We start from the raw sequence: 9,321 nt of genomic DNA on the forward strand, positions 1-9,321 counted from the left end.
AAAGGATTGTGAGAAAGAATCCAGAATGTTCTTTCCATCCTAAGGCAATGTCTGGTTTTCATATTATGGGCCCTGCCCAACAGTCAACACCAGGGCCATTTCTGACAGGGCTTGGCCTGGCATGACCTGTCCCCTCTGGGCTCACCCTCCTCCCCAGTGCCCACCCCCCAGTCCTCACCACAAATCCCAGGGGGCCCACTGAACATCCCAGCCTGCTGGCCTCTCTCCCCCGAGGCCAGGGCAGACAGAGCCTTTTTCCTCCATGCCCACCTCCTGTTCAGCCTCCCTGGAGCCTGCCCCTGTGACTCACATTACAGCCACTTGCAAAAGGGCGCCAAGGCTAGCTCAGACTGCTGTCCAGGATGACGGAGCCTGGAGTCTTCTTGCGCCAGAGGCACCAGGGTTTCCAGGACATTTAGGGTAATAAAATTGCCTCTGTTAGGACCAGGTCCAGTCAAATAGTTCAGTTCTTACTTGTGTGCTCTCTGGCTGTCTCCCCACCCCTCCCAATCCTTGTGTTGTCTTCAGAGCAGGCAGATGGGCAGTGGGTAGGCAGAGCCACAGCAGCCAGAGCCCAATTTTAAAAGGAATCATGTGATGTGTTGTCTCTGACTCTAAATTGGCAGAGACCTAGGGACCAGCAAGGAAAAACACAAGAAGATGAATCTCCCGAGGAGATTCTAATCCTCAGGAATTGCAGTTAGTGTTTAATGTTGAGAAATGTCAGCCTCTGTTGAGAGGTTTGTGGTGAACACCTTGCCAACATGCCCAGGAAGAAAGATTTCATTTTGCAGATAGGCCACATGCCTAGAAAAAAGTTTTCTATTTGGGGCGTTTCTTGGGTCACTCTGGACTTGGGGCAAGATTTGCACAGATGAATATCCTTTGCTGGGAGGCAGCATAGAGTTTGGGAAAAGGCATGTGCTGTCAAAGAGAGTGGCTGCAGGAGAAACCTGACATGGGACTTGCTCATTGATAGGGAAGCTGGGCCTGGTTCTTAGCCCCTAGTTAGGGTCTCTGGGAAAACCCAGTAGAGAGATTCATACCACTTCACATCATAATCTTTTCCCACAAGGCTGCCACTCCTGGAGACTTCATACATCCTGAGTTCTGGGCAAGCCCATTGGAGCACAGGTTACCATGAGGTTAAACTCCCCTCTCAGGGGGCAAGCAGCTAGGCCTTTGCCTGACAGCCTAAAAAGGGTCTGTGCTCTTCCGGGAAGAATAGGAGGGACCTGAATCCCACCCAGGCCCAGATAGCAGGGGAGGGGTGAGGGAAGTACCTGGAATTCTGGGCAAGTGCTGATTAACATTTCAGACTCCATCCACAGACGAGCAAATTGAGTTTCCTGCTCTTTGACCGTCTGGGCCCCAGCCTTCTTCAGGGAGAGGTCCTACCTCAACAAGAACCAGCTCATTGCTCACATCACCATCCACAGAGCTCAGGATTTTACCCAGCCTGGCAACTGCAAGGGCTTGGTGTGGGGGGCAGGCTTCAGCGGTTAATCAGCAGCCCCTGATAAACAAGACACCACTATTTCTTTCTTTCTTTCTTTTTTTTTTTTTTAAAGATCTTATTTATTTATTTGGCAGACAGAGATCACAAGTAGGCAGAGAGGCAGGCAGAGAGAGAGGGGGAAGCAGGTTCCCCGCTGAGCAGAAAGCCCGATGCGGGGCTCGATCCCAGGACCCTGGGACCATGACCTGAGCCGAAGGCAGAGGCTTTAACCCACTGAGCCACCCAGGTGCCCCGACACCGCTATTTCAAAAATGAAATGCCACAGATAGTCCTCCAAATGTGATCACATTCTCTGGGTAACAATATTCACATAGAGGGCAAGAGGCAAAGCAAACAGTAAAGATGATTTCTTTGTTTCTCTCAGGACTAGCTCTGGCCACAGCAAGCCTGCGATGAGGGCAGGCTTATTCCCAGTTTCTCAGTGTCTGCCTACCTCCATCCCCTTTCATCTTCCCAGTCAGCATCAACACACACACATACCTTTTCTCTGTGTTTGTTTCCCCATCCCCTTGCTCCCTGACATCTGGTGGGGTCTGAGCCCTCAGGGGTGCCCTTGGCCTGCTCAAGGCCCCCACAACCTCTGTCTCACAAAGAGCCTCCCACCTTGAGTACTCCATGCCCTGAATTTCTCCAACTTTCAGAAACTCATTAGCTGTGAGAGCCTGAGGAGTTGCTGGATAGCATAAAGATTCAGTTTCTTCCATTGTTGAATAGCAAATGTAGTATCTTCCTCCTCAGGTCCTAGAAAAGATTAAACAAAACAATTGGTATTAATATACAATGGCATGTACAAGTATGGTGGTGCATGTGTGGAAATGTCCGAATGCTTTGGCACTAGCTGGCAATGGCCAATGCCCAGAGTTCCCCAAAGTACCCTCCTTGGCCCTGGGTGCCCAGCCCTGCTCCGGGACTCTTGCAGACCTCCCCATGGATCAGCAACTGTAGGTAATACGTAGCACTATGGAGGGGCAGGTGGGCTCTAAGACCCACTGAGTACTATGACTCAGGTTTGTTCTCATTGGTTGTCTGCCCATGCTATGCCAGTTGTTAAAAATTTGTACTCTCTCCCAGAGACTAATAAAACTGCCAGTTATTTTACTAGCAAATATGGGTTTATTAAGGACTAGCAGAAAACTGCAATCTAGGACAGAGAAATTACATCAAAACCATAGATAAGTCCAGGAAACAAAGTAGGAAGTGGGAGATTGATAGGCTGTTAGAAAGGACAATCCCACTGGAGTAAACTGGGGGTTCCAAGTATAGTGGCTTCCCAGTGGCTGAGTTATGTCTGTCTCTCACTGGCTGGGCTGTTGCCTGGGGAAGAAGAAAGCTTTCCTTTCTCTTGCTGGGGTAGTCAAGTAGGAGCCACATGCAAAATCCACCTTTTCCTATTGGATTAGCAATAGATGAAGAGTGAAAGTGTGTGAGAGCTCCCCATGCTGACTCCTAGAAAAGATTTCCTTAATTCATTTTCACAACATAATGAGTTTGGGTGTGCCTGTCTTGTAAGTTGAGGCATAGACCACATAATTATAAGGTGAGCTAAGGTCCGGAAGGATAGGCCTTTTAACAGTGTAAACTGTTTTCAATCCTTTATTCCCCCAAGGAATGGAGGAAAGGTTTTCTTAGGAACCTGAGCATGAGGTGAAAGGAGGGGATTAGGGACGCGAATGTGGGAGCAAATTCGGGCTACTTTCTCTCCTTCGTCTAGAGTTCTGCTTATCCCCCATCAGTATTTTAGGTACCTCAGATTCAAAGTGCAATGCTCCCCTGGAGCAAACATCCTCCATCAAGAAGAAAAGAAATGGCCACCGCAGGTGTTTCTGCAGGGTCTCCCTTGCCAGGGCTCTATAGCGTGGATAGCTAGATATGTGGGATGTAGGCAGGAGCATCGGATTCAAAACTGGAAGCCTGATTCTTTTTTTTTTTTTTTAAGGTTTTTAAGGTTTTATTTATTTGTTTGACAGAGAGAGATCACAATAGACAGAGAGGCAGGCAGAGAGAGAGAGAGAGGGAAGCAGGCTCCCCACCGAGCAGAGAGCCTGATGCGGGACTCCATCCCAGGACCCTGAGATCGTGACCTGAGCCGAAGGCAGCAGCTTAACCCACTGAGCCACCCAGGCGCCCCTGGAAGCCTGATTCTTAAGACTCAACTCCACAATGATTTGCAGTATGCTTCTCTCAATCTCTCTCTCTCTCTCTCTCTCTCTCTCTCTGTGTGTGTGTGTGTGTGTGTGTGATTGATCAAACTGCCTGAGTTATTTTGTGCCTCCATTGCTGCTCATCTGTGAAATACGGATTAAGTTACCTGCATAGTGGACCTCACAGGCTGATGAAAGATCAGAAGAGAGCTGGTGCACAAAAAGGCTTTATAAATTGTGAATTGCTTTTCTAACATATGGTGTTATGCTAATCCAATCCATTCAGAAAGAAGCAGAGCAGGGAGAGAGAAGTGACTCAGGAAGCTCAAGACAGGAATGAGGGCTGAAGAGCTAGTCAGCAACCTAAAATAGAATCGTTTGCAGAGCCTGGGGCCAGACTGCAGGGCCAGGCCCGTCAGCAGCTGGCAGGCAAGAACTCCAGGCTGGCAGGGGCCCAGGCTACCTGCTCTCCGGGTGTGGCCTGTGGGGTCAGTGCCTACAGCCGGAGATGGCTGCCCACGGGCCAGCTCAGTGCCGGCCAACGGCCACTGGCCTCCAGGCAGGAAGTGGAGGGCAGGAATTCACAGTGAAATCACTGTGAATTCAAACAGCTCTCCCTCTCTAGATGTCCCCTTGCTGCCAAATGCTGCCCTGGCCTCTTGCCCGTATTCCCTACCAGTGAAATTAGACTGCAAATGAAATCTACAAAGCACGTTGGCCCAGGAGAGCACAGGGCCTGCCCATGTCCTCCTCCTGCTCCTGGAGGGAAGCTAGCCCCTGCCCATCCTGTTTGGGCCGAGCTCCAGCCCTTTCGTTCTGAGGCAGGTAACAGACACCTGTAATCCACAGGACTAAAGACGAAAGAACTACTGAGGGACTGGGGTCTGGATGCAAGCTGACCTGCTTGGGTGTAACTAGGCAGGGATTTGATGTTTCACAAACAAACACTGCTCCGAGGCATTCCTGCTGCTTGCTCTGGCCAAGGAAAGCAAGGTAATAGCTTAAGGAACGGTGACCTCATCAGCAAAGCAGGCTCCCCAGTCTCTCACACAAACCCCACAAAGGACCCAGGAGACTGTTTGTCATGAAAAGTCCCAGAGTGGACTGCCCTGTAGGGTGAGCAGGTGGCCAGTCTGGAAGTGGGCTGGGGGCAGGGAGGAAGCTTTTCTTCCTCTGTCCAGAGAAACCACCATTTCAGGGCAGAGGGATAGAGGATGGAGGCTGGAGGTGGGAGTGGGGGGAGTCGGGGGGGCATTTCCTCCTCAGGGTCCTCCCTCCTGCCACAACATAAAGAAACCAAAACAAAGCCAAGGCTATTTGTCATTTCGGCTCTCTCTCGGGGGCCTGGCCAGGATCTGAGCCATCAGCAAGCTGCTTCGGTGGCCTCTGGGGACCCCGGTGCTGCTGAGACCATTCAGCCTGGTCCTGTTTCCCTTCTCCCGCCTGCTACTCTGTTTGCCCTCGGGATGTGGGGAGAGGTGGAGATTGGGGAAAGAAGTAGGAAGGGGAAAGGAGAAGGGATGCCCGGCTGCTCTGACTCTTTATTCTCTACTCCTCCAGCCTGAGGAGAGGAAGGGCAGAAAGCCACCCTGGCTTCAGAAAAGGGAGAAACTCATTTGCAGTGAATTGCCCAGGGCCTTGTGCCAGTACTACCCGAAGCCCCAGGCTAACGAGACCTACCTTCCCCGGCCCTCCAGCACCGTGTGGTAGACTTCTTTACGTTAAGATAAATGCAGGTGTATTAATAGGAGCAAACACTTCTTGGGTATTTAGCACTTGCCAGGCACCGTGCTAAGTGCTTAAAGGGCCTGGGCTCGTGCAATATTCCAACAGTGCTATCGAGTTCTTTCCTTCACTCTCTCTGTTTACAGAGGCTGAGAGAGTTCACAGCGAGTCTGACGCCACATGGCTATGGATGGCCGAACTGGACATACACCCCAGCAATCTGACCCCAGAGCCCACCACAGGTAGAGGTCCAGTTTGTACAGTGCTCTCAGGGGCCTCCCTCGGGACAAATGCCATGTGCCCCAGCACATGGGGCTTCTCCACACAAATACACTTGCCTTGTGGCTTGCCTTGAAGGGGCAGCTGCCCAGAGGAGGCAAAACTCACTCAAATATTGCAGTTAAAGCCCAAGGTGTCTTTGGACATGTTGTAACCAACAACAAGATAGATTATATATATATATATGTATATATACATAATACATATACATATACATATAATTACATATACATATAATACATACTATAAATACATATAATACATATAATACATATATATGTATTACATATGTGTAATACACATATAACATACATTACTTTATATATTATATTTATATATTTATAACCCCTGTTGGGGTTTTCGAGGGGAATGTCTTTGTAGGGGGGCATATGATGCCAACAACTTACTCTTTTAAAATATTTTTCATTACTAGTTTTACCTTTTCATTTACTTTTTTTCCTTCCCCTAAGATAACAGAAGAGAGGTTCTGTTGTACACATGTTAGATTCAGCCACAAATGAAAACAGAATTAGTCTCGAAAGACACAGGTCCAGGGCAAAGGACCAAAATGGACTGTTTTCGTGTAAACAAGGTGAGTCTCTCAAAAGTAGATGCATGTTCCAGATCCATTGAGTCAAGTTCTAGGAAGTAGGCATGCAATGCAACAATTTGTACCAGTGTCCCTAGCCTCTGGCTTTCCTTATTTCTGCTGCGGCCTCCATGAGGGCACAAACTAATGATTTACTTGGATTTTTGCCTCGTCTTTCTTCTAGTTCATTTCAGCCTACACATTTGCTCCTTCCTCCATTTGGCTCTCACAGTGCAGTGCAAAGGTTTCCAAGAACATGGTGCTAAGGCCAAGAGATCCCCTTTTCATTACTTTTAAAACAAATTAGTAATGCATATACATGCTCGCATTGTGAAGAAACATCAAGCAATACCAAAGTTAGTCACTAAGAAATGACTAGGGCATCCTTCCTTCCCTTTCAATATCAGTGCCTTTTTCAGAAGCCACCAGTATTATCAAGGTGGTATCTTCATACAATACAAATATGTAAGGGAAAGAATAGATCTTCAAGTTGTCATTGCGAGAAAAATAAATTGTAACTATTTGAGGTGATGGCCGTTAACTAAGCTTATCATGCTGATCGTCTTCCAATGTATATATATATAATCACATCATTGTGTTACATGTCAGCTATATCCCAATAAAACTAAAAAAAATAGCCAAGAAAAAAGTTGGAATTCTTACTATAAAAAAAGAAAATGTTGTTGTTAAACTTCCATTATGTCAGTCATTGAAGTCAAAAAAGGTTAATAAAATATACTGTGCTTTGGAAAAAAAACCCAAATATATAGGCAATTGATTTTATATGGTACAGAGGAAAGAAGTTATTTGCATTGTGCTTTCAATTTCTCTATAAGACATTTTCAAAATGTCTTAAAAATTCACAAGAAAACACACAAGAAAACATAAGCCTCAAAAGAAAATCTGCTCTCATGCTGGGGACCCTTAGGGCCTATCTCTGGGGTCTCCTGTCATTAGAAGCACTAGTGTAAGGAGTTTTGGGGAGTCTGGGCACACCCAGGCCACACTGTCCAGAAATACCAGGTGCTCTATGCTCCAGAGGGAGGAGAGGGTTCCCTCCTCATGGATATATGCTCCCTGGGTTGCTTCACCCCCTCCAGCCTCTACCAGGGAGTTCCAGCAGAAAAGGTAATATAAGCAGCAGTACTTTGGCCTTCAGGTTCTCACTGCCTAGACCCTGCACCCCTGCCTCCACCCACCATTCCCACAACAAACAGCTCCCACAGCCCTGGCCTGCAGGGGCTCATCACACTTTATTGATTGCAAAAGACAATCGGTCTAAAGAAGAAATTGTCAGTGTGCCTGGGTTTCCTCTCCGAAGGCAAGGACTTCTCTGGAACTAGTTAATACCAACCGAGAGAAGGACAGGGAGGGAGGGAAGTAGGAGAATGTGCCAAGTGTAATGGTAGTGTCCTCAGCCTGGGACTGTCCTGACTCCTGGGGTGTCGTCCCTATGCAATTGTGCACCAGGAAGATGGCACCAACCTGCTCCTCTGGGTTCAGGGCAAAGGGCATGGCTATTTCCCACATTTCTGGTTATCTTTTCTGTCGGTTAGTCTTTCATTTTAAGGACAAGGGAAGGGTAGAAACTCCCATGTTCCTGACCAGAACCACAGTTAATTTTCAGAGGGAGGAAATGCTGTCTGATGTTCCAGCCTATTACTCAGCAGGTGAGCTGATTGCGAAAGACAGTGGTTGTGCTTCCAGTGTCCAGGGCAACGGCACAAACAGTGTGGGGAGGGGGGGTGTCAGGTCAGTGCCCTGGGCTCCCTCACATAAACTTCTTGCATCATGCATCCTGGGAGCAGGCAGGGCAGAGAATGAAACAGGTAGGCTTCTTGATGTGAGAATATTTGCCCAGCCTCAGAACATTTCTGGGACCCTTAATGCAGTGAATAGGAAACCATGGACCTAATCCCCACCCAAGTCAATTACATAGGACCTCCAGAATGACAGCCCCTCCCTACATGAAACTCGGATTTGTGACAGGGGTGCAAGAAGCATATTCTCCTCCACAATTTAATAAGGAGTTTCGAAATGCAATCTCTGCCTTCCTATGAGACAAAAAAAGAAAGCAAAAGTTATCGTAAGGAAACACCAGATTCCTCAGGGCCTATATTGGAATTACTGGGCAAGGAAGAAGAGGACGTTAGGAAATATGAGCTAGCAGAAGTGAGCTCAGGGAATCGGGTGTGAGAATGCGTGATGGCAGTCAGAAAGAGAAAGAGAAAAGACCAGGAGTTGAAAGCAGCTTAGAATCAGAAAGCAGGATGACTTCAGATAGGAGGAACTGACCATTCAGCAAACTGGGCTATACATGGAGAATGCAAGTTGAGAAGACGGTCCTTGCTCTTGAAGACTGGAACAGTCTCATGGAAGACATTAACAAAAACCAATTTGAAAACTAAAATTTTGCAGGCGAGGTAAACACGACACCAGGAAAGGTAGGCGCAAGGCAAGATTTATTAAAGGCACTCTCCCGCGAAGTTTCAGGGCTCGGGAGAAGGGGAGCCAGGAAAGTCACTGGGAGGAGGTGGGCATCCTCAGGTGAGGCTCTGGGACTCACAGAAAGAGAGAGAGAGAGAGAGAGTGAGTTGGGGAAGTCCCACTGGGAGGGAGTTGGCGGGGGTCTTTTATCAGGCCAAGGTAGGGCATGGGCTCACATCCATATTTGGTGATCAGAAGGTATGGGGTGAGGGCTCCTGATCCTCCTGTTTCCTGCATAGGTGTCGGGTTACCTATGGAGATGTGAACTGGGCGTATACCTTTTGGCCAGAGAGCCTAGGGTTAAAGAAGGGGGGAGGAGACTGGAAGATGGCGCCCTGGCGGTCATTTCTATTATTCCTCCTGCATTTCCAGAACCACCGATCCAACAAAAACCACATGATCCAAGTCACAGTTGAGGCATTTAGAGGCTAAGAGAAAATAAAGGAGTGAAGATCTGACTGGGGAAGTCAGGGACATTTAAGGTGATTATTAAAAGGATGAGGATGAGTTTTTGCCAAGAAAGGGAAGGCGCTGAGTGCCTTCCAAAGGTAAGTCAATTACAAAAACTTGAAGGAAAGGGC

General features: G+C 48.0%; 1 long non-coding RNA gene across 1 annotated transcript in view; it reads right to left on the reverse strand.

Annotated features, from left to right (window-relative positions):
- LOC116575328 overlaps positions 1-5,505 on the reverse strand; it is a 13,508-nt gene extending 8,003 nt beyond the window's left edge. The window contains exons 1-2 of the long non-coding RNA XR_004279714.1: positions 5,341-5,505; positions 2,123-2,260 (exon numbers count right to left, since the gene is read on the reverse strand). This is a non-coding gene — a long non-coding RNA (uncharacterized LOC116575328). The remainder of the gene's footprint in view (positions 1-2,122; positions 2,261-5,340) is intronic.
- Between the last annotated feature and the right edge of the window lie 3,816 nt (positions 5,506-9,321).

The sequence above is a fragment of the Mustela erminea genome, chromosome 16 (assembly GCF_009829155.1).
Source record: "Mustela erminea isolate mMusErm1 chromosome 16, mMusErm1.Pri, whole genome shotgun sequence".
Classification (NCBI taxonomy): domain Eukaryota; kingdom Metazoa; phylum Chordata; class Mammalia; order Carnivora; family Mustelidae; genus Mustela; species Mustela erminea.